Source organism: Bos grunniens, chromosome 13, assembly GCF_055505025.1.
Source record: "Bos grunniens cultivar Pamir isolate PY7600 chromosome 13, Bosgru_T2T1.0, whole genome shotgun sequence".
Lineage (NCBI taxonomy): Eukaryota > Metazoa > Chordata > Mammalia > Artiodactyla > Bovidae > Bos > Bos grunniens.
The window spans coordinates 4796079-4821352 of record NC_141177.1 but is presented as its reverse complement, the minus strand read 5'-3'; the positions used below and the strand labels follow the sequence as shown (position 1 = coordinate 4821352).

Here is a 25274-nt window from a genome sequence, read left to right as displayed (position 1 = left end):
GAGGGAAAAATACAGACAAGCATAGGGAAGAAAATAAAATTAACTCCCTCTTGCTCTTCCAAGGAGCATGGTTATTTTCTAGTGCACTGTGTTCTTTCCATTCCTTTTCTACTCTTTGGAGCCCAGGGGCCTGGGTTAGAATCTCAGATCTGTCACTTTCTGGCTGTGTGACACTGAAAGTCACCACTTGGATCCTGTTTCCTCATCTGTAAAATGAAGTAATAATAGTACCCACCTCTTCGGGTTGTTGGGAGGAGTAAGTAAGAAAGAACTTAGCAGAGTTTCTGGCACAGACTAAACGCGCAATAAATGTTACATATTTTTATAGGATCAATATAGTCAATATTTATACCTTCTTTTGCATGAAAGGGTGGAGCACGTACAGTTTCTCATTTCACTATTCTCATCAGCATTTTTACTGACGACAAAATGATCCATTACAGGACTTGTTGTTCAGTCGTGTCTGACTCCCTTGCAACCCCTATGAAGTGTATCCTGCCAGGCTCCTCAGTCCATGGGATTTCCTAGGCAAGAATAACTGGAGTGGGTTGCCATTTCTTCCTCCAGGCCATGACAGGACTACACCAGCCTTATTTTTTTCACTGTCCCCAATGGATAGAAATAGAGGACGCACCCACAATATTACAAAGATAGCTGTGACAGACTTCTCCAGAGTCAAATATCAGTCTGCAATTGATGTTCTTTAGGATGAGTTCTCAGAAGTGGAATTATTGAGTCAAATGGTATGAACACTTCCAAGAACCTCGATACATCATATTTAGCACTGCAAGTCATTTCCAGAAAGATTACCCACGGATGTCTATGAGAGAATCCATCTCACCATGTCGCAACTGCATTATTTTTTCAATGTTGCTAAGATGGCAGGGGAAAATGTCATCTCATTCTTTCATTTGCATTTTTTAAAATTTTACCCACTATTTTTCTAATACTGATTTTTTAAAATCAGCTACAATATGTTGAGTGCTTACTATACACCAAACATGGGCTAAGGGCTCTTTTTAAATTATCTCAATCACACTCTGGGTAAGAAGTGGAAACTGGGGCTTGATCAGATGTGTATACACCTGTGTTCACAGCAGCATTTATTCACAATTCCCAAAAGGTAGAAGCAACTCCAGTGTCTATTGACAGATGAATGGATAAACAAAATGCTGTCTACCCAAACAATAGAATATTCTTCAGCTTTAAAAATGTAAGAAATGCTGACACATGCTACAGGATGGGTGAACGCTGAAGACATTGTGCTGAGTGAAATAAACCAGTCAAAAAGGACAAGTCTGGTTTGATTCCACTTATACGAGGTTCCTAAAGTAATCGGATTCACAGAGACAGAAATGAGAATGGTGGTTACCAAGGGCTGGGGGAGAGGGGATGAGGACCTATTGTTTAATGGATGCAGGGTTTCAGGGGGCGAAGATGAAATGATTCTGAAGATGAACGGCCGTGATGACTACACACAACAGTGTGAATGTACGTGATCCCACAGAACTGTGCACTTAAATATGATCAAAACGGTAAATTTTGTGTGATATATATTTTAGCACACAGAAATGGCTTAATCAATTCTCATAACAACCAATGCGCTATGCTGAGCTGCTCAGTCGTGTCTGACTCTGTGACCCCATGAAGTCGTGTCTGACTCTGTGACCCCATGAACTGTAACCCACCAGGCTCCTCTGTCCACGGGGATTCTCCAAGCAAGAATACTGGCATGCGTTGCCATACCCTCCTCCAGGGGATCTTCCTGACCCAGGAATCAAACTCGGGTCTTCTGCATTGCAGGCAGATTCTTTACCAGCTGAGCTACCAGGGAAGCCCCACACCCAATGAGGTAGATGCTATTATTACCCTCCCCTCTTCTTTAAAAATGACGAGGGCTTTCCCTGGCGGTCCAGTAATTAAGATTCACCTTCCAACGCAGGGGATGTGGGTTTGATTCCTGGTCAGGGAGCTGAGATCTCACATGCCTTGTGGTCAAAAACAAACAAACAAACAAACATAAAACAGAAGCCATATTGTAACAATAAAGAGTAAAAAAAAAAAAACAAAACCATATGATGAAACTAAGGCCCAGATGATGACGCACATTCCCAGAGTCACACAGCCTATGAAGTAGTAGAGACAGGCATTTTAGACGCCAGGTCATGCTCTTAAAGACCACGTTATCCTGCGAGAATAGATGCAGAGTCAGAGGTGAAAAGTCAACCAAACTCAAGGCAGCAGGTGGAGTTAGCAGGCAGCCGGGGCCAGACAGAACTGCTGGTCCTCAGGGATCAGAGGTCAGTTCTAAATTTATTCTCTGACCTTCTTGTGGCTTCTAAATTTGACCAAACAAGTTCTTCCAGTCTAATTGATGATGTCTGTGCTTTGTTTTGAAGATCAAACCTTTTTCCTGGTATGAAAGTAAGAAAATAAGGCAGAGTGTGTTTGACGAGGCAGCCAGGCTGCCTGTCAAAAGCCACCTAAGGATAACCCTGGGCTTGTTCACGGTGGACACACGCAGTTACTGATCAGTTTCTCAGGAACGGTGATCAACACCATCTCCTGAACTATGTCTGAATTTCTTCTCCTGAATGAACCAGAAACAGAGCCTAGAGAAATAGCTATGCAGGGTGGGGGGTGGGGGGGTGGGGGAAGTAACCAGAACCAATCTTAAAATTTCCCTAAAATTACTAATTAGAACAAATGAGGACTCTTCAGATAGTCTTCAGGCCAGGGAGGACTTGCAGAGGCCCTGGGGACTCGTGGCCCCCAGCCTGTGGATCCCCACTTCTCTGGGAAGGTATCAGGGTGACTGACTGGTCTGTGACCACTTCTCAGACATCCTGCCTCCTCAGCAACCACGTGAACTTTGTGGTCTGGCCATTCGTGACCGAACCCAGGAGAGACCATCCACTCACTGGCCTGAAACACACAACTTCCGGTGCTTGGCCTGAGAGAATGAGTCTAAACATCTGATTCCCTCCCTCAGGAATATAAATGAAGAGACGCAGAAGGACACTGTGGTTGTTTTAGGTCCTTGAACTGAAGGGTCATGCATGTTTGAAGTTGGAACAGCCATTCTGGGAACACATGCAAACAGATACATATGGAAGAGGGACAGGGGCTGTGGCAGTCTGAATCCCCACGATGTTGCTGAGTGGCTGGATCAAACCTCACCTGAAACCCACCCTACCGCTGGAAATTTCCATTACCTGAATCAACAAAGCTTTCTTCAAATTGGTTTTACTGGGTTTTCTAGGATTTGGTGTTTGTTTGTTAGTTTTGTATAATCAAAAAGAACATCTCTGTAATCTTTCAAGGCACCCTCCTTTTACCTGCAATTGTTAGAGCAGATTTATGACCCCCTGAACCCTAACACACCACGCCAAAGTGGGGAGAAGCCCTTTGAGAGAGTAGGATTCAAAGCCCTGTCCTTGCATGTCCCTAAGGACAAGCTCCCTTGCTCTGTGCTGAAGCACTTGGAGGAGGCAGCAGGAGGTTGGGGCTTTGCTGCAGGAACACGCTGTCCTCACGGCGACCCCTTCTCAGCCTCAGCACTGCTGTTATCAGCGTTGCTCTGGAGGTCCTGGACAAAGGGTGAAGCCAGGACCTCCTGAGGCCAAAGGGCAGGTCAGGGGCCTGGGAGAGAAGGGGCAGAAATAGGCCTTCCGTTTCGCTAGGGCCCCCGCAGCACAGCTGCTGTGCACGGGGAGTCTACTGGACCACAGGGACGATCGCAGGCACTCCGCGGGCCGCGCCCCAGCACTCGGCGGGCACTCCTGGGGGTGAACCCAGTCTCATCAGCGGTCCGTGTGGTTCTGGGACGCGAACCTGCATCTCGTGGGCTCCAGGAGTGGAGTCTTTTCCAAAAAAGCTGCAGCGAAGCCCTGCTGACCGTGGGCCTTTGGCTGTAGCCACATCTGCCCTCGCACTTCCCTTCCGGCTGCTTCCGCCATCAGCAGCCCCTCCAGAGGCTCCGAGGGGCTGACTGCGCATGAGCAGAAGATCAGCTGCAAACTCTGCTCTCCCTCCGGCGGCTGCCAGACCCACCGGAGGCGCGGGCGTATCCAGCCTACCTGGGAGCCTCTGCTTTTGTCATCAGTCAGGCTGCCTTGATTAGGGCCAGGCCCCCCTGAGGACGGGGAGAGCCAAAACGTATTAGAAGTGAATTTCCAAAGGAAATCAAGAAGCAGAAATAATTGGCCACATCTGTGAAATCGGCTGCTTGTTAAATGCCAGGTCCCGGGCCTGGGTTTGAGCCCAGGCGGTGGACGTCACGGGCGCTGCCGACGTCACGGGCGCTGCCGTCGTTACGGGCGCTGCCGACGTCACGGCCGTCCCACGCCCGCCGCGCACAGCACCCTTGGGGGTTTCTCCGTCTGGGGCACCCCCAGCACCCTCCACTTGGATGCTCCAGCACTGCCCCGCCACGGTTTGGTCCCTATCATTTCTCATGGGTCTCCAACAGAGTCAGCTGAACTGGGACCCCGATACGGATTCGAGTCCTGGCCCCACGGCTCGCCGCTGTGCAACTTGGGGGAAGTCAGTTCGCCTTCTTGAACCTCAGTTTTCTCACCTGTACAATGGGCGGGGAGGGGGACTTGTTCTAGACCAGAAGCTTTCAAACTGATTGTGTCTCTGTGGGCCACGAGCTTAAATGTCACAGAGGGCACTTATTACATTATTAGCGTCCCCAGAGATGTTCGTCCCAAAGGCACACCCTGTGCTTTCTGGGACCGACCATGTGTTTCTCGGAGCCCAGCAGCAGCTTGCAACCTGCTGCTGGGGGTGACGGACTGAATGGCTCTCCAGGGGCTCACACGTTCCCTTCTGCCCCTCTTCACCATGTCTGCCAGCCCATGGCTTGGCGCTTGGTCAGGACCAGGGTCGGGCAGGTCTGACTGGGAGCCCAGCTCTGCCCTCTCTCACGGGTGGCCAGGGGCAGTGTGGCTTCTTCTCTCTAAGCCTCCAGTTCAGCCTCTGTTCATAGGGGCAAACTCCACCTCCTCTTTAGAGTTGTGTGAATTTGATTTAAGATAATGCAGGGCTTCCCTGCTGGCTCAGATGGGGAGGAATCTGCCTGCAATGCGGGAGCCCCAGATTCGATCCCTGCCTGAGTCAGGAAGATCCCCCCGGAGAAGCAACTGGCAACCCACTCTAGTATTCTTGCCTGCAGGATCCCAGGGATTCACAATGCAGGCAAAGGGCTTCTCAGGTGGCCCTAGTGGTAAAGAACACACCTGCCTGCTAACGCAGGAGGTGTAAGAGACGCAGGTTCAATCCCTGCATTGAGAAAATCCCTGGAGGAGGGCATGGCAACCCACTCCAGTATACTTGCCTGGAGAATCCCATGGACAGAGGAGCCTGGTGGGCTACAGTCCATAGGGTTGCAAAGAGTCGGATGTGATTTAGCAAGCAGTGCAAGCAAAGCCCCCACACTTCCTTTTTTTTTTTTAAGATTTTGTTTTTGTCCATGGGGACCATTTTAAAAGTCTTTATTGAATTTGTTACAATGTTGCTTCTGTTCTATATTTTTTGATTTTTTGGCCATACAGCATGTGGGATCTTAGCCCCCTAGCTGGGGATTAAACCCGAATCCCAGATATTGGAAGGCATAGTCTTAAACACTGAGCCACCAGGGAAGTCCCCTAAGGTGATACAGACAAATCTCTTGCCTTTGTGAGGGCACATGGTGAGCCCGATGTCAGTCCTCCAAAGTTATTAGTAAATTCATGTTGCATACTTGACGTAGGCTCCGTAAGGTCAGGATCCCCTCCGGTACCTTCCTATGGCCAGATAACCAGCTGGTCGTTCGGCACGCACTTTCTTCCTCAGACTGGGTGAGGCTGAGCTGGGATAAAGGCTAACATAAAGGCTATGTTAGGACTCAGTCTCTGCTTTCTGGCTTCCCAGCCCTTTCTCCTTCCCTCTAAGACAACTCTGACCCCAGTCCCCAGGAGGAAGTAAATTCAGCATCATCTCCCGTGAATAGAGTGTGTCTAGTAGAGCACGTCTTATTATATTTGAGGTAGAGCGGCCGGGTTTTATTATATTTAAGGTAGGGCACGCAAATGCCCATTGAGAGCTCTGTGGGTGCACGAATGGTTTGACTGGTGGTTTCCACATGAGTTGCCCTGCCCGCCGAATCACACTCAGCCCCAGGGAATGTTCTCAGCCTGAGCTGGCTTTCTGGCTTTCCTCTGACCCCAAGCCTATTTCTTTACCACGTGCAGCAGTTGTCCGGAATGGAAATCTCCACTGAGGGACAGACCTCCTCTCAAGGCTCAAATCAGGCAGAATCCCACAGGAAAGGCAGCCAGCCAGAGTCATGCGGGTTCAGTCCGAGTTCCTGCGTGAACTCGGCAAATAACGTAACTCTCAGAACTTTGGTTTCCTTTACTCCACCGGCTTAGAACAGAAATTGCATATCGTTTCGGCCCCTGTTCTAACACCAACTGATGGATACGGGGTGCTTCCAAGTCAGTACTGAGTTGGAGTCTGCAGCTCACTGCGAAAGGGAGCTGTGATCCATTAACATTCACGCCTGCCATGAACTGAAGAAGGGGAAAGAGGGGTATTTACGTGGCACATGCTTGCCATGCCAATCCAGCTGCTCTATAAGGTCCTCAGAGCTTGGAATGGCTCAGAGACTTAAGATCTCATTTGACCACACAGGAACTTAAGAAGATCTCTCTGTCGATGTGACTTTTCTTCCAATGGCACCAAAGGTTTCTCCCAACCAGTGACCTCGTCACCACTTCCCAGTGCACACCACTGACACCCATTCAGACCATCACATTCTCACAGCTGCCATGATTGGTTCAGCCAAAGAAATCGCTTCTGGTCTAGGCCACTGAAAATCAACCTTAAGATCCTCCACCCCTAACTGCTCCACTGGATCCAGCCACACCTGAAGCTGTACCTAATCCTAGACTTAAATGTGAGCCAATACATTCTCTTTTTATTTAAAAAAAAAAAAACATTCATCAACGGATTTATTTATTTTTAAATTTATTTATTTGTTTACTTAAGCTCTTAGTTTCGGCACATAGGATCTAGTTCCCTGACCAGGGACTGAACCCAGGCCCCCTGTTTTGGGAGCACAGAATCTTGGCCACGGGGCCACCAGAGAAATCCCCACTCTCTTTTCAGCTTGAGCCAGTATGACTTGGGGTTTCATCACATGTAACTCAGACTCCTAACGCAGAGGTTATTTTTCCCAGGAAGGCCTCAGAATGGGGACCAAAGCAGGTTTACCGAATATGTCTAGGGGGTTGTTTTTGTTTTTACTCTTTGATCCAGCCAAGACAAAAGGCATGCAGACAGGGGACACCACTTTCTTCAGCTGTTGGTGCCTGGAAGGTGCCTCCCGAGGGGTCTCAGTGATAAGGGGGGGGCCTCTGCTTTGGATGGGTAGAGTCAGAAAGGAGGCAAATTGTCTGGTATATCCTTTTATTCCCCCACCCTGAACAGTTTCCAGGACGGCTATCTCCTTAGCTTCCTGGGGCACTGAGTCTAGCTTGGTTGAATTTTGTTTCAAAACACCGGCATAAATCATGCATATCCTTGGGAGGGAACATTAACCATCAACCAGCAAAATCAGTGTCCCCCCACCCCGCCCCCATCCCGTCTCCTCCAGTGACATGGACTGGAACCTCCACCCCTTCCCCAGAAGACCCTTCCCTGCCTCGTCCTAGAACATTTCAGAACTGGGTTTCTGCTCAAAGTTCCTGACATCTGCTCCCACAGCTCGGCTCTTCACAGTGAGGGGAAGGCATGCCACAACACAGCTCACAGCTCTGGGCATTTCTGGAGTCTGGCACTTGAAGTTTTTTTCCCCCTGGGCAAATTCTTCTCTCCTCCACTCTGTCCCCCATCCAGGGACCTGAATGGCCCCGCAGGCATGGGAGGACAGTGAAGGGTGTGGAGTCAGACAGCCCTGGGGGACAAATCCCAGCCTGCCGCGTTCTCGAAAGGCGAGTTGCTCAAGCTGGCTGAGTCTCAGTTTTCCTTCACATAAAATGGGGATGATGACACTACTCTCTGCACAGGGTTGTCTCTGAGAATTCGTGGTTATAACGCTTGCCCAGTGGTTGACACAGGGGCCTTCTCATTTAGATTGGCCTAGGTGGGGGCAGGGAGGACAGAGGATGGAGGCAACTGAGAGAGGGGAGGGTCTGGGATGCCCACGGGACTCCTGTATCCTTCTGCCCTGGGCGGTCCCGACCTGCTCTCCCTGGTCACCCTGGTTTCAGCATCCCAGGCCACTCCCAGGAAAGCTGCTCCACCTTTTCAGGGTGACGGGCTGACCTCCTTGTTCCCAGGTGGGGAGACTGAAGCTGGGCCTCTGCTGGGTCCCAGAACTGAAGCTGAGATGGTGGCTCTGACCGCCGGGTCTCTGGTGCTTTGCCCCCGCGGCCTAAATGGGCTCAGACGATTGCAGCACAGCCGCCTTGCTCTGTGTGTTTCTCCTTCAGCACATTCGTCACGACTGTGACTGATGAAGTGTATGGCTACTTCTGTAACAGGTTGGAAAAGTATTGCGCACTTTCCTCTCTGCTTTGTGGGGAACCGCCCTCCCCTCCTGAACTCAATCCTCGACTTGCCCGGGTAGAGGGAGATTCCTACAAAGGCAGAAAGAGCAGGACCATGACCAGACTCAGTTCCCGACAATCCAAATAGATTCTGCCGCGAGACAGGAGACTTAAAAGCCTCTTAAAAGCCTCCACTGTGAGAAAACATTCTTTGAAAGGCCCTTAGCTCTCCATGAACATAGCAATTCCCAAATTACCAAGAAAGTAAGGCCTCCCTTCAGCCATGACCCCGGGCTGGCCAACTACCCGCACAGGAACATATGCAGAGGAAGTGAGGACCCTGCTGCCCCCCTCTGCCTCAGCCCAGAGAGGACACAGATGGAGAATGCCAGTGGTGAAGAGCGTGGACTCTGGGGCACCTGGGCCCACATCCCAGCTCCACCACTTACTGGCTCTGTGACCACAAGCAAGCCATTTCCCTCCTCTGTGCCTCAGTGTCCCCATCTGTAAAATGGGACTAACAGTACTTCTTCACAGAGTTGCTGTATTAACTGAGCTCATGCGTGAAGTGCTGAGAAGAGACCCCGGTGTATAATAGGCACCCTGTGTGTCAGCTACTTCTATTTATTGGTGTTTTCATACACGCAGGGTCAGCTCCAAAGGCAACTTCATCTTCCGGAGGCTCAAGGAATTAGCTGCCTTGAAACCACTGCCCACCACTTGGGGTTGGGGAACCCAGACATGCAGCAGGCTGAAGAGAAAGAAGCCCCACGGTCCACTCTCCCCAGCTACACAGGGTCCCCCCATGACCAAGATGGGGCTCAACACATCCCTTCTGGGGTTGGGGGGGGGACACATTTTCGGGGCAGGGACCAAGTGACTGCAGCAGAGGCTGGCGGTGGACAGCTGAGGCAGGGGGCCAAATGCAGGGGTGATGGAGGGGGGTGTGAGCCAAGGTAGAGACAAACCAGCCAGGCAGGGCTCCGGGCCCAGAGCGTGAGTTCTTCCAGCCGCCAGCTGCAGCCACAAGTGCCAGAGAGGCGAGCGGTGATCCAGGCATCGGACGTGGCTGCAGACCCGCCTCCTCCCCTCGGCGGGGAGCCTGGCCCGCAGCATCCCTGCCCGGTGCGCAGACTCAGACGCGCTTAGAGAGAGGCTCAGGGGGAGCGGGAGCCTTACTCCAGGCCTCCATCAGATTACACTCGCCAGCTTAGACTAAATCGAGCGCTTTCCCATGTTGCCCTATGACCGGGGCTTCTGAGAAATCTCAGATGAGTCACAGGACACGTTTCTCGCCACACACACGTGACAGTGGGAGGGCATGTGCAGCTAGCTACCCAAGGTCAGTCCCTGGGATGGACATTCCCGTGGGTGTGAACCACAGCTGTCCTGTGCAGGGCCTGAAACATAGTGGGTGCTCAGTAAATGCTCCCTGAGTACGTGAATGGGCGGCCCAACTCTGACCTGGCGGGTAGCAGACAGGTGGCCAGTCTCTAGGACTGGGGAGGAAAGAACTCTTTGCTCAGCTTTCTTTGGCAGGGCAGGGGGTTGGGGGAGCAGGCTGTGGAGTCAGACCCAACTGGGTTAACATTCTGAGGCTGGGCAGCTTCCAAAGTGGCCCGCAACGACCCACCCCTGCTGGCGCCCACCCTCTGCTCTCAAGTATGAGTTGGCCCAGTGACTTGCTTCTAATGAATGGAATATGGCAAAAGTGAAAGGGATGGATGTCATCTCCAAGATTAGGTTATAAAAGACAGTGACTCAAGTACACACACACACACACACACACACACACACACACACACACACACACACACACACACACCCCTTCCTGGCTTGCCCACTTTGACAGAGCAAGCTGCTGTGCTGGAGAGGGCCACGGGGCCAGGAAACCAAGGGCTTCCCACCAACAGCTGTGGAGGAACTGCACCCTGCCGGCACTGCCGCGAGAATATGGGAAAGGATCCTGCCCCCGTCAGACCCTGAAGTGACTGGAGCCTCTCACCCCTTGACTGTCGCCTGTGAGAGACCCTGAAGCAGAGGACCTAGCTGAGCCAGGCCTGGACCTCCAGTCCGCAGAAGTGATGAGATTATAAACACGCAGCGTTCTAAGCCGATAAACTTTGGAGTCGTGTGTCACGGAGCTACACACAACTAATCCAGCCCCTCCTTAGCTCTGTGCCCAGGACTAGTCACTTAAGCTCTACGTGCGTTCCCCCATCTAAAAATGCGCATAAAATAATAGCACCTCCCTGCCTTATGGGTTCGTTGTGAAGACTAAGAAAATGAATGAATGGGACCTCTGGCTGGAGCAGTGAAATGAAGAATCAGGAATTAGAATCAGGAAATAAAGCACATCGGAGTGGAGCCGTGGGACTTCCCTGGTGGTACAGTGGATGAGAATCTACGGGGGACACGGGTTGGACCCCTGGTCCGGGAAGATTCCTCATGGCATAGAGCAGCTAAGCCCATGAGCCACAAATACTGAGCCGTGTGCACTAGGGCCCACGCCCGGCCGTGTGCCCCGCAACGGGAGAAACCACCAAACCACTACAGCAGGAAGCCTGAGCATTGCAACAGGAAGTGTCTCCCACTTGCCACAACTAGGGAAAGCCCATGCATAGCGATCAAGACCCAGGGCAACCCCAAAATGAAGTTAAATACATATGTAAATAGGAATGAAGCCAGGAAGGTCCCTCACTGAGCAGCTGTCACAAGGTCAGGGTCCAGCGGCCCTCCAGGGATGGTCCCCCGCCCTGGAGTAGCCTCCCCTCCATCCTCACTTTGCTGGCCTCCTGGGCTCCAAAGGACCATGCTCAGAGCTGCCTGCAGCCGGGGCACCCAGCATCCTGTGCCTCCCCACCGGCTACCCCCATGGTGGGCTCTACGGTCCCTTCTTCACAGACTTTGGGGCTCCTGTTGCCCAAAAGCTGGTCGGGCTTGGAGCCGTGGAGATAAACAAGCCAAGAGCCACACATCTGAGAGCTCCAGAAACTGGCCTTCATGGGAGAGTTGTAGCTGGCTGGCACGGCCTAGCCATGACCCCCAGGCAGTCAGACCTGGAGGTGATGGGGACGTCAGGGAAGGGTCAGGCCTCAGCCTTCACATGCTGACACATACCTGACTCCAGGTCTGGAGAACAGACTTGTAGCCCAGATGCAGCTCACAGGACCTGGGCACCTTGATGACTCTGATGTCAGGCGCTCCCCGCCCCAGGTCTGTGTGATCCCCACCCCTGAGCTGGACCTGCCATGCGGCCCACCCCCCACCCCAGGCTGGCTGCCCATAAAGACACGGTCCTTCCCCGCCTCTCCTCTGGGGTTGGAGCCACCTGAGGAGGACCGCAGGGACCACGTGGCCGCCGTCTGCCCTCCCACTGGCCCTAAGCTGGGAATGTGAATCAGACCCTTGACATCCGCAGGCCTGGCTTCTTAGATGCTGAGCACACGGACCACCCAGGCCGGGTGAGACCACCTCGACACTCGTCTCCCAGTTATCCTGAGGGAGGAAGCTCCTGCCCGGCTTCGGCGGGCGGCTTAGGGGTCTGGCCCTGGAGCCACAGCGAGAAGTCCGCGGCCTCGGCTCCTCTGCGTCTGCAGGCAGGCCCGCACTGGACCCGGGTCCTGAGGACACTGGCCGGGGTTAGTGAGAACTCGACCTATGCTGTTAGCTCAGGGCTTCCCGCAGCCCCCGGGGGAGGCTCTGCGATAATCCCCGTCCAACAGCGGGCTGACCAGGGTGTTCGGAAGGAGGCAGGACCTGGACCCAGACAGCCTGCTGAGCTCTCTGTCCTGTGCCCCACCAAGTGCTGCAGGCCAGCTGGGACCTTTGGGGACCCCGATCTCCCAGGGATGTCCAATCCATTCACTTTCTCCGGGCGGACAGAGCCAATATTTCCTGGCCCCAAAGCCCCAGTTGTTGGAAATGACAATTTTTCTTTCCCAACTCCTAATTGCCCACACCTCCCATCAGCCAAAGCATGTTCTTTCCTCGGCAAGCATGATGAAAGCTGACCTGCAGGGCACCATCTGGCTGGCGCTCATTTGTCTCCGTCAGGCCCATCCTGGCCCCCGGGCCCTACTCTCCCCTCTCTGCTGACATCAAAAAACCAGCCCCACTGTTGCTGCCAGGCCATGGCCGGGCCCGGCCTGAGAAGTCAGGGCTGTGGGCCCGACAGAGTGAATGGACTCTGTGCGAGCATTTAACAGCACAGTCTCGATGATGAATAAATCACACCTTAAAGGACCCCTTTGCAATTTGTAGCCCCCAGTCAAGACTCCGAAAACGTTCCCAGATGTGAGGGATGACGTGAGTGCCTCTGGTACGCTCTCACACACACGGGGGGCACGCCAGCTTCCTGCCCACAGGAGACCCGGGCACCAGCGACCCGCGGCAGAGCACAACCTCATGTTTCCCGAATAAAGAATCCTACCCCCTGCCCTTTTATAGCCTCTCTGGGGGAGATGTTTCTGGAGAGACGTGTGGGCCAGGAGCGAGCCTGTCTCAGACGGCGGGATCCTGGGAGGAAAAGTACGGTGACCCCAAGCTCTTGGGGTGGGATCTGAGGGGCTCGAAACCTTGTCAGCTTTGCAGTTAGAGAGAAAAGGGTCCGAAAGCCAGGTTTGTTGTTTACCAGCTGTGTGAGCTGGGGCAAGTCAGTCCACCCCTCTGAGTCTCATAGATAACCATGAAACCACTTTGCACAGCTTCGGAGGGGGCCAGAGGAATAAAGAGAGAAGGAATGCAAGAAGCTCAGGGGGGAAGGGATAGTTAGGGAGTTTGGGATGGACGTGGACACACTGCTGTATTTAAAATGGATAACCAGCAAGGACCTACGTATAGCACAGGGAACTCTGCTCAGTGTCGCGTGGCGGCATGGATGGAAGGGGGGTTCGGGGGAAGAATGGATACATGTACACGTATGACTTCGGCCCTTTGCTGTCCACCTGGAACTATCAGCATTGTTAATCTTCACGCGTGCTAAGTCACTTCAGTCGTGTCCAACTGTGCAGTCCTATGGACTGTAACCCACAAGGCTCCTCTGTCCATGGGATTCTCCAGGAAAGAATACTGGAGTGGGTTGCCATGTCCTTCTCCAGGGGAATCTTCCCGACCCAGGGATCAAACCCGTGTTTCTTATGTCTCCTGCACTGGCAGGCGGATTCTTTACCATGGGTGCCACCTGGGAAGCCCTAATTGGCTATACTCCTTTACAAAATAAAAACCTTTTTTAAAAATGAAAAAAAAAAGGCACTCAGAGAAGCGCCGACACTTGTGTGTCCTGCTTCGGTGGGCGGTGGAGGAAGTGATAACAATGGTGACTATCAGCTGCTGTCGTGAGTTGGACGGTGTCCCCCCAAAAGTCGTGTCTACACAGGGACACAGGACACAACCTTACTTAGAAATGGTGTATCACAGATGTAATTAGTTCCACTGAGGTCACACTGGATCAGGGGGTCCCTGAATCCCGTGGCTGGTGTCCTCACAAGAGGAGAGGGCACACGGATGCGGGCCAGGGGAGGGCAGTGACCCCCTGCTCCTTCCTGGGCTCTCTCGTTCAAGGAAGGTCCCACAGCAGGTTGGGTGGGACTGGGGCCTCCAGCATCCACAGTTCAGGGGCCTCCTGCCCTTCAGATACCCTGGAACAGCTCCTGAGGTTTTCAGCACATTCGCCCTCTCTGGATCTTCTGCAGTCGGGTGCAGGGGAGAAGGGAAAAACCCAGATAAAACCATGCTTCTGACGGACCCAGTCCAGCAACAAACATCCCTCACCCCGGGTCAGCAGTGTTTGTCCACCAGGAAACCAGAACGGTTCATCTGAGTTTCTTCACCCCGTGTCCCCAGATGCAAAAATGACAGAAATGTGCAAGGGCCATGCTCAACGCGGGACTCTCTATCTCACCCCCGCGGTCCATTTCCTGTGCGAGGCGGGGTGAGGACCACTGCTCTGAGGGTCAGGAAAAGTGGGTCGGCCCCTGCTGCGCTGTGAGCTGGCTGTGGAACACGGTGAGAGGCTCTCCCGTCTTGAGCCCCTTTTCCTCATCTGTAAAATGGGGGTGCTGACGCCGGCTCCAGCATCCCACAGAGCTAGGCACTGGCAGATGGCATGAACCACAGGTCAGGTCGTCTTCTCTCTAAGGGGATCAACCACAGCAGAAATGGAGCCTTCCATCAAGGCCTCCCGCAGACCCTACCTTATAACCAGCGCACTTGGCCCTGACAGTCAGTGCGTTTGATTCGCAAAGTACCCAGGGCATGTACAACGCTGTGCCAGGTTCTGGGAGGATGTTTTACAATTAGTAACACAACATGCATGATACCAGCAATAGCCAGCGTTTACTGAGCATCTGCCAGGTCCAAAGCATTATTTGCTCTGGCCTCACTGAATTCCCCAAACAAACCCGTTAGATAGGTATCATCAGGACCCCCATTTTTGAGAGAAAACTCAGTCCAGAAAGAGAACGACTAGCCCAAGGCCACACCGTTAGGTTGGGCTCCGTTTATATTCGATTCCAGACGGGACACCACTGCCTGCAAGTGCCCACAGCCCAGCGGGCAGGCAGCTGGACCCTCCCACAGGCGACATTCCTAGTCCAAGCTTGTGTTTCTCAGGACCAACGCAGGGTCAAACATTCCACCAATGTTATGTTGCTGAGACCTCCCAAGACCTTTCTGAGGAGTTGCTGTCATTACTGTTATTATCTGGTTCACACAGAAGAGGACATGGAGGCCCCGGGGGTTACGTGGGTGGAGGACTAAGAAGTCAGGCCTTCCTGACTCCTCATCTTAAGGCCTTGCCCTCCTCAAAAGGGAGCAGGACACCATGGTACTAAATCCATGCAGAGACAGTCACGAGTGTCAGAACACAGATCCCAGGAGGCTTCCTGGAGGAAGAGGATCGCAAAAGATGGGCAGAGCTGCATGGCACAGCTTTCTTCTCTCCAGGCCACCTTGGGCATTGGCCAGGATCACGGGGGCTGGATGGCTCAGAAGGGCCTGACCCTGCCCTGTCCCACAGGCCTGTCTGCATGCCAGGCCGGGGCTGGCCCTTCGTCCACACACCTCTCCTCGTTCTACAGGCCCTGGGAAGGAAAGTGCGGAGACAAGGTTATCGTGGGGTTCACATATCTTAGGGGAGCGGTAGATTCAATACAGGTGATTCGATGCCGCATGATTTGAAATCACAAAAGACTGGAACCGATCACAGGTCTATCAACAGGGGGCTGGGTTAAGATGCAGTGGCACAACCACACACGCCTCGAGTGTCAGCGGAGTAGGAGTGGGAGGGTCCTGAGTCAGTAATAAAAACTGACGTTTAGGGACTTCCCTGGCGGTCCAGTGGTTAAGCATCCACCTGCCAATACAGGGGCTGCTGGATTGATCCCCGGTCCAGGGACTAAGATCCCATGTGCCTCGAGGCAGCTGAACCTGTGCACGGGACCCACGAAGCCCTCGCTCCCTAGAGCTCAAGCTCCACAAATAGAGAAGCCACCACCATGAGAAGTCCACACACTGCAGCTAGAGCGCAACTCGAGAAAGCCCGTGTGCAGCAACAAAGAGCCCCGTGCGCCACAGCAAAGGCCCCGTGCGGCCTCAGGTAAATACAGTTTAAACTTTAAAGCTGACGTTTAGGAAGGACTTTAAGTGCAGTCAGGGGCTCCGCCAAGTGGATCCACTCCCGTGGTCCTGACAGCAATCTCAGGAGGAAGGACCACGACCATCACTTTAAAAATGAGGAAACTGAGGCCACAGGACCTCAGTCCACGGCTCGTGGCTACAGCAGAGCTGGGCCCTGGTGTGGGCAGGGGGCGTCAGAGGCCCTCAGGGGACCGGCCTACTGCACGGTCTCCCAGCTGCTCCATCTTGCCAAGAGCCCCTGCAGCTCTTGGGAGCCGGGAAGGAAGACAGACAGACAAACTCCCTTCAGCAGCCCCCGCCCTGCGCCGGCCTGGGGCCCGGGTGCAAGGAGAAGAGACTTGACTGAAGCATCTTCGTCTCAACCGGCTTCTGATAACTCGGCCGCTGGGGTAGCTAACTTCCATTCCAGCCAGTTACGGCCAGTGGGGCCCGCTGATGGTTTTTATAGCCTTTCCTGGAGTCAGCATGACAAGGAAAACTAAGTGAGCTACAGGCCCCTTTCAACACTAGCAGCCGGGTATCACGGATGGGGGGTGCAAGAAGGAAAGAAAAGTCACTTTTTCCCCCCCACTTTGAGCTCATCCACAGAACACGAGCCTGGGCGGCCAACATGCTGGTGTTGAGAAAAGCTGTTCTCAAGCGGAACTGATTGGCAACAGAAATGGAATTTTCCCCCCAAGAAAAGTATAAACACACTTTCTCCCTGGGAATTACCCTTCGGAATAGGTATTCCAGACGTGTGTGTGCAACGGCCCAAGCACAGCCGTCAGCCTCACGTGGATGAGGCCAGAGACCAGTGCTGGTCACCACTCGTCCCGGACAGTCTCTCTGGCCATAAGATGGTCACCAAGGTCAATGGCCAAACCAGCCCAGCCTGGAGTGGACACCTGCCCTCCTGTGGCCCAGCCCCTGCTTGCTCCCCCAAGAGTTGCCACTGGCTTTGGGGCCCCTCAGGGCTTCCCTGGTGGCTCAGCTGGTAAAGAATCTGCCTGCAATGCGGGAGACCTGGGTTCGATCCCTGGGTTGGGAAGATCCCCTGGAGAAGGGAAAGGCTACCCACTCCAGTATTCTGGCCTGGAGAATTCCATGGACTATATAGTCCATGGGGTCACAAAGAGCAGGACATGACTGAGTGACTTCCATTTGGGGGCCACCTCATGTCCAGATTCACCGACACTGGTTTGGGTGGAATTGATTCCCACTCAGCTCCAAGGATGAGCCTTGTCGGTTCCTTACACCAATGAGAGGATTCCAGGGATGCTTCAGGAATGAGCACACAACCCAAGAGGAAACACCACGGCAGGAGAAGAACCATGAAAGGCTTCACGCGGCTTCTGGAAGAGAGCGCTCTTGCATTCTAGAGGTGCAGAGAGGTGGAGTAATTTGCCCAGAGTCACACAGCACATTGACAAGGGATCCAGGATTTGAACCCAAATCTGGAGGACTGAGGCCTTCCCTGGGGGCTCAGTAGTAAAGACTCTGCTGGTCAACGCAGAAGCAAGCGAATATTTCCATAAGACTTAACCGAGTGCGTGCTATGGGATAGATACAGCACTGAACAAAACAGGAAAAAAAAGAGAGAGAGAATCCTGCCCTCAGGAAACTCACATTTTTATTTAAAAAAAATAATCGTGTCTGTTTGGCGGTGCTGGGTCTTTGTTGCTGCACTCCAGCTTTCTCCAGTTGCAGCGAGCAGGGGTTACCCTCTAGTTGCGGCGTGCGGCCTTCTCGTTGCTGCGGATTCTCTTGTTGCTGAGTTTTGGTAGTCGAGGCTGCCCGGCTCGAGGGCACAGGCTCAGGAGTCATGGTGCACAGGCTTAGTTGCTCCGCGGCACGTGGGATCTTCCTGGATCAGGGAGCAAACCCGTGTCTCCTGCATTGGCAGGTGGATTCTTTACTGCGGAGCCACCAGGGAAGCCCCTCCAGCAGAAGATATTTTGAAAAAGAAGAATAATGTATCATGTGTTAGATGATGGCAAGAGGTACAGAGGGAGCCATGTGGCGATCTGGAGAATGAGTGTCCCAGGCAGAGGGGGCAGCAAGGGCAAAGGGCAAAGGTCCTGAGGCCACACTGTGCTCAGGACTGTACTCGGCAGTGAGTTCAGTGACGGGGTGGGCAGGGGAGATGAGGTCCAGGTTCTGTGGGGCCTGGCGGCTGTGGTTAGGACTGCCAGGCCGTGGGGAGGAGGTGCCCTGAGCAGAGGAGGGGCGGGATCCGATCTCCTTTGAACAAGACCCCGCTGGCTGCAGGTGCAGAACAGACCGTCAGAGAGGCAGGTGGAGCGGCAGAGACATCAGGGAGGAGGTGACCGTGGCCGCGGGGGCAGAGGGGAGCGGTCAGCTTCCAGAGACAGGCGGACGGTGGGGCCAAGAATGTCCTTAAACTGAGAAATGGAAGCGGCTGGGCTCTATTTGTGTGTTCGGCGGTCAAGAAAGTTCCAGGGGCTTCCCTGGTGGTCCGGTGCTTAAGAACGCGCCTTGCGGGGCAGGGGACACAGGTTCAGTGCCTGGTTGGGGAGCTAAGATCCCACATGCAGTGCCCACGAGCCACAACAAAAGCAGCCAAGACCCAACGCAGCCAAATTAACTAGTTTAAAAAAGAGTTCTGCATGCCCCAGCAAAGACTGAAGATCCTGCAAGCTGTAGGCTGCAGCTGAGACCCAGCACAACCAGATAAATAATAAAAATATATAAAAAAATTTTTAATAGAAAATCTGAGACCTGATGTGAAAACAGGGATATGGTTGTCACCATAGCTCCCCTCTCACAGTCCTCCTGGGGGCAGGCGTGGAAAGCTTTAGGTCTTCCTGTGCTCACAGGGAAAAACACCCAAGGTGTATCATCAAGTGAAAAAAGAAAGATGCAGAATAAAATGTAAGAATGATCTCATTTTTGAAAATTAAAATTACATATGTGAGTGAATATAGGCTTCCCAGGAGGTGCAGTGGTAAAGAATCCACCTGCAATGCAGGGAACTCGGGTTCAATCCCTGGGTCAGGAAGGTCCCTGGGAGGAGGAAATGGCAAACCCACTCCAGTATTCTTGCCTGGAGAATCCCCATGGACAGAGGAGCTTGGGGGCTACAATCCATGGGGGTCACAAAGAGTCGGACACGACTGAGCAACTAACACACACACACACACACACACACGCATGTGAGTGAATGAACGGTCTGGAAAAGGTTGCCTGGAGTGGGACCCACTGAGATTTAAACTCAGGATTGCTGTTCCTACATGCAAAATTAAAATTAAAAAAAAAACAAACAAACTGGTTTTAGCTCTTTTTAAAATTGCTGCGGGCAGGGCTCACTTCCTGCCATCCGAGCCTCGCTTCTCTGAGGCGGCCAGTGTCCCCACCTGGGCCTCCTCCTTGGCCGGGACTCTAAGAAGGCGGAGCAGGGGAATGAGAAATATTTTCCTCTCGTGCTTGCTGGCCTGGGAGACTGGAAAGAGCCCACCTGGCTCCGAGGCTTTCTAAAAATAGAAGGTGGTCTGAACTTCCCTACAGGTTTGGCTTAGCTGTTCCTCCTCCGTGATCCAAGACGCCGTTTTGATTAGAGAATCGTGTATTGTGCATTAACAACAAGGATGGAAGGAGTGAGACCTGAAATGGGGTGGGATTTCCACGGAGCTGCCCCCGAGGCGACCTGGAAACACCCCACAGACGTGGGAGGGCATGAATGAGGGAATCAAGGGACACGGGGAGCGGGGCCTTCCTGCTGCCGGAGCTGGGCCCCTGGAGGCAGCTGGTGCCAGCGACACCCTCTGCCCCTCCCAGTCTCTGCATCCATTCCAGTGCTTAGGGCAGGAGAGAGGAGTTTGGCTGTTGGTTTGCTTGAGGCCAGAGGAAGAAGCAGAGGAACTGTATCCAAGGCCCGCTGCCTGGAGTTTGAATCCCTCTGGGTGAGAGCTGAGCACAGTCTCTCAGGACGGTCCATAAGATTTCTAAGACCCTGGGCACAAGCTGTGGTGGGGCCAGCGGTGTGTGGGTAAAGGTTTTAACAACCAGTTTTCCGGGGGAAAGTGTATGTGTGTAAGCACGTGCACACGTGTGTAAAATCTATGCATTTACACACACTCTCGAACACATATATACCCAGGTTTGCTGTAGATTGTATTGACACAAAGGCTGTGTAACAGACAACTTACAGATAAACATAAAATGTACGATGACCCCCTTTCCGTAAATTTCATTTCCTCAAGTGATTCACACAGGATGTTGTTATCGATTTTTGCCCCTCAACTCTTGTATCTATTGTCAACCTATGGTTATAATTGACGAGCGACTGTAGTTCCTTCCAGAACGCAGGCTGATATCTGCTTTCACGCTAAGGAGTGAGAAAAAAGGATACAGCAGAGAGCAGGTCGGCGCTTTCCTGGCTTGTCCACAAAGTGAGCAACTTCCTCGGTTTTGGGTGCTATTCCCACTGCACCAAGCAGAGAGACAACACACGTCTGTGTTCAATCTGCATCAACCTTTTCTCCTTTCCTTTGTCTAGGTCACTTTGTCTGTTGAGCTAGATAATCAACAAAACAATAAATCAAGCCCTGAGTTGTACTGTTTGCGATTTCTCTTGGTGTCATTCCTCCCACCCATGGCCGACTTCAGGCTACCAACCTGAAGTCGCAAAAAAATTGGAATCAGGAAGAGATCTGCAATAGTGCACTGGATATTTCCACCAGACAGACACACAGGATGTAAATATCCCCAGGAACACCAGTATCAGTAACCAGGTAGCTTTTTTAAAAATGGAAAGTGATGAGTTTTGAGTACCTACGCCCTTTGTTTTTAATATCATGTATTTAATTATAAATCTACATAGTTTAATTTTTAATAATGGTTCTGTTTACCAATGAGTTCACCAAGTTCCTAAAAATCTGACAACTGGTTTTCACGAGTGGGTCCAAGCTGGCTCCAGCACACCACGTGCAAGGGCCACACAGCTGAGAACGTCCCCGGCGGGGCAGGAACCCACAGCAGGTCAGGCACTAAGCAGTGGAGTCTGGCCCCACCAGATGGGTGTTGGCAACAGAGTTGCCCATGTGGTGTTACTGGTAAAGACTCTGCCTGCAGGAGATGCAAGAGTTGAGGGTTCAATCTCTGGGTCTGAAAGATTCCCATACTCCTGGGAATGGCAGGAAATTGCAACCCACTGGTATTCTTGCCTCAAGAGTCCCATGGACAGAGAAGCCTGGCGGGCTACACTCCATGGGGTTGCAAAAAGTCAGACACGATTGAGCAACTGAACGCACACCTTTCTGAAGCTTGTGGATACCCAGGGCTGTTCTCACTGACAGCATTCACTTCTTCAAGCTCGTCCGAATTCCAGCCTCCTCCAGCGCATTCCCTGATGCGCTGGGGGATTCACAGGGAGGTTTCCTCCTCTTTAAGCTTGTGTCTCACCCGCATTTAGAACTTGAGTGCTCTGACTCTCTCCAGCCAGAGTCACAGCATTTTAGAGTTGCAAAGAGATTGTAAAGATTTCCTAAAATAATCCTTTTGTTTTACAGATGGGAGAAAGCGAGTCACTAGCTCAAAGTTGCAAAGGAAAAAAAAAGAAGAAATCAAGGGCAGAACTGCATAGGGTGGCCAACCATCTGGGTTTGCCCAGGACTGAGGGGAATCTCCTGGGACAAGCTGGTCACTCTTGAGCAAGGACCGCCAGTCAGGTCTCCAGTCAAGCCCAGGGCAGAGGGCTTGGGCCAGACCCAGAAAGAAAGGAGTGAGTACACAGCTGCGATGGGGTGGAATTTTCCAAGAGAAGAAGAAAGAGGAGGCCACATCTGGGTGCTGGGACTTCCAGCTCTGCCCAGATGCCGGACACCCAAGGGACTTCCCACCTGCCACGGCCTGGCCGTGGATTTCCCAGCCCTCGTTGATGTAATATGCTTCCTCCTTGTAGGTGCCAGAGAGACACTCGCTGGCTTTATCTGCATCTTATCTCTTGGCTGCTGCTATCACAGCTGCAGGGATGCATATGCAAATAGCCTCGATGATGTGAATACGTGATTCCCCCAAGGGAGGCATGTGGAAAGCACTGTATGTGTTTCACAATTCTGTTTGGGCCAGAGGAGCAGTGGGAGCCCAGAATGATTCGAAACAGATTTTTGAAAAGGCAAAACAAAATTGGAACACAACCTCATACAGACATGTGCCATCGTCCCCACCCCCAGCTCTCTCCACCCCTGCCTGACATTAACCCTCTTCTCTCACGGCCCCAGGAGCCTCCTGTAACAGGACAGCAAATACCGCAAGGGGCATCAGGCCCTCTGCATTCAAGCCAGGAGTCCCTGCCCATCCCCGGGCTGACAGACCCTCCCAAGAGTCAAAGGCTACTCGGCCTATGGCTTCGCCTGTCCAGTCCCTCTGCCGGCCTCCTATACACAACACTTCCTCTCCTCCTTCACTTCTGCTTTCTGGGATCATCACAGACTCAGAGAATACAGAGGACACAAGTCCCAACTACTCCTGGAAGTGCAGAGCTTAGCAAGAGGCAAGTTAGAAAGATCGAGATCTGATTCCCATCTCTGCTGCCAACCAGCTGCGTGACCTCGGGCAAGTCACTTCATTTCTCTGAGTCTCCCTTTGTCAGTGTACGATGAGGCTAATAGTAATAAGAATCTCTATCCCGCCCCGGGGCTGGAGGGGATTGTCCAAGCTGAAGCTTCATCAATGCTTGGCGCAGCGCCTGGCGCAGCAGACCCACAAAACATAGAAGTCATAGGGAATTCCCTGGCATCCAGCGGTTAGGACTCTGTACTTCCACTGAAAGGGCCCAGGGTTCAATCTCTGGACGGGGAACTAAGATCCTGCAAGCCTGCCGCACAGTCAAAAACAAGAATAATAAAAATAGTAGTCATAGTAAGACCCCCTTAAAGACGACCTCCTTCAACCACCCATTTTAGGGATGAACAAAGGGAGGCCCGGAGTGGGGGAAGGAACTTGCCCAAGGCCACAAAGCGAGGTCCTCCTACGATCCCATCTCAGTCTCAGGGCTCGCGGAGCTCCAGGTGGGATGCACTGGACACGCCGCTCTCCCACCCCAGAGTCTGGTCCACACTCACCACCCGGCAAGTCCGAACATTCTCTGCCAGAGTCGCCCCGTCCCCCTGGAGGAAGCTCGACTTTCTTTATCGCTGAGACGAGCGGCGGCTCCCACCGGCGCGGGGCTCAGGAGACGAGGCAGTGCGCTCGGAACATGGCCTTGGAGGACCCCTCGGCCCGGCCTCCCTCGCGGGGCCGGCGCTCCCCGGGCTCGGATAGAGCGACCGGGCTCTTATCGGGCCCGGTCAGGGTGCAGGCGGCCGCGGAGCGGGGTTCCAGGAAGCCCGCCTGGGGCCCCCCGGCCGGCCCGGTCCCCCCCGGATGCCGCCTGCGGCTCTGGCCGCGGCCGATCGCCCGTCGGTGTCACTCTGAGCTCCGCCGGGGAGAGTCCCATGCTGGCCCCCAGCAGGCGGGGCCCCCACCCCTCACGGCCCGGCCCTCACTCCCATCTTGGCAAGGGGGCCGGGGGAAGGCAGCTAATTTCAAGTCTGCACGGCGTTTGTGGTCGTGTCCTGAACTCTCCACGATTAATCACCAGAGCATCTGATTTCTGCTTGGCCTCGGAGGGGGGTGTGGGGATGCCTGGAAGTTTCTGCTTACTCATTCGGCACCAGCTTCGGTGCTAATCGCAAACAGACCCGACGCAGGCTCCCCCTCCCGCTCTCTCCTCGTCCCCCTCACCTTGCCACTTTCGGTCCCCCCACCCAGTCTCTCTCCTTTCTCCCCTCTTTCCCGTCAGTCCCCCTCCCCCGCCTCTGTCCTGGATCCGACCCTGCGCACTCCCCGTCCCAGGGTCCAGCTTCCCGCCTCAAGTCTCATCCCTCTTCACACCTCCCACTTCCTCCGGGATGGGAATTAGCTTGGCCTTTTCCCTTCACGTCTTTGCACTTAGTGGTCAGCCTCTTTTCCTTCCTCTTTTCCTTATTTACAACCTAATGATTTCAGGGTTTGGCCCCCGCGCCCCCCCCCCCCCGTTACATGTATGTGGAATTCCTATGAACTTGGCAGTGTCTGCCAGTCAAGAGTGGGGTCCAGACACGATCCACGGCTGGTTTGGTCACCTGGGTGCCTCGGTTTGGGATCCTGCTCAGGGATGGACCTGGGAACAAAGCCCCCACTGACGCTACCACGGAGACCGCCCCCTCACACCGTCCCCACCCCTGTGGTGCCTCCCAGCCTGTAACACCTAGAGATGAATTTCTCTCTGCACCCCTTGGCTCCCTGCAACCCTGCAGCCACTGCAGACAAGACACCGGGAATAAACAACCTCAAAGAAGAGAAACTGACACCCCTCTCCATACACAGATAGTCTGACGGGTAATTTGGCGATAACTTCGAAAACCAGAAATAAGCATAGACTGCCAGCCAGAACATCACTTAATGCACATCCATAAGGAGGCGTGCACATTGACGTCTGCTTAAAAAAGAAAAAAAACGTTTATCATAAGAAACATCAGAAATATCCATCCAAAAAAAAAGACATTAAATGGAATGTGCAAGAATCCAAGGCAGGGATTTAAAGGGTGAGCTGCGTCTGTATGTTACAATGGAGATAGGTCTTCAAGACGTATTAGTGAGTGAAAAGGGGATCAGAATGGTATAGTCAATAAATATAATCTAGGTTGTGCAACCCTCCGCCCTTACACACACATAAAATGAAATGCTATGGAAACACATATAAAGCCAGGAAAATAGTCTGGAAGAATATACACTTCACTGAGTCATTACCTCTGGGAAAGGGGAGAGGCAAATTTTAAGGGTGGTGCTCATACCTGTAGTAGCTTCATTTCAAAAAGTGAGATGGATTTATCAATTATCTCTGTCCCAACCAGAGATATGGGGTGCCCAGCAACACGGCACCCCATACTCGGAGAAAATTTCATCCATCCATTGGCCTCCTTGGACTAACTCAAAGAATTCTGCAATCTGTCAGCCAAGAACTAAATGTCAGCCCTGAGGAGTGAACCCAGAGATTCTGCAAACGGTCTGCTTTGATCACCTCTCCCAGGTGGCACTAGTGGTAAAGAATCTGCCTGCCAACTCGGGAGATGTAAG

General features: G+C 53.0%; 1 protein-coding gene across 4 annotated transcripts in view; it reads right to left on the bottom strand.

The window, feature by feature from the left end:
* Positions 1-23847, bottom strand: part of RIPOR3 (RIPOR family member 3) — a 73050-nt gene extending 49203 nt beyond the window's left edge. For 3 of the 4 annotated variants that reach the window (XM_086331375.1, XM_086331382.1, XM_086331384.1), the window contains exon 1: positions 23240-23847. The gene's annotated coding sequence lies outside the window, so the exon portion shown is untranslated. The remainder of the gene's footprint in view (positions 1-23239) is intronic. The other variant, XM_086331378.1, reaches the window with a different exon arrangement.
* Positions 23848-25274: the final 1427 nt, after the last annotated feature.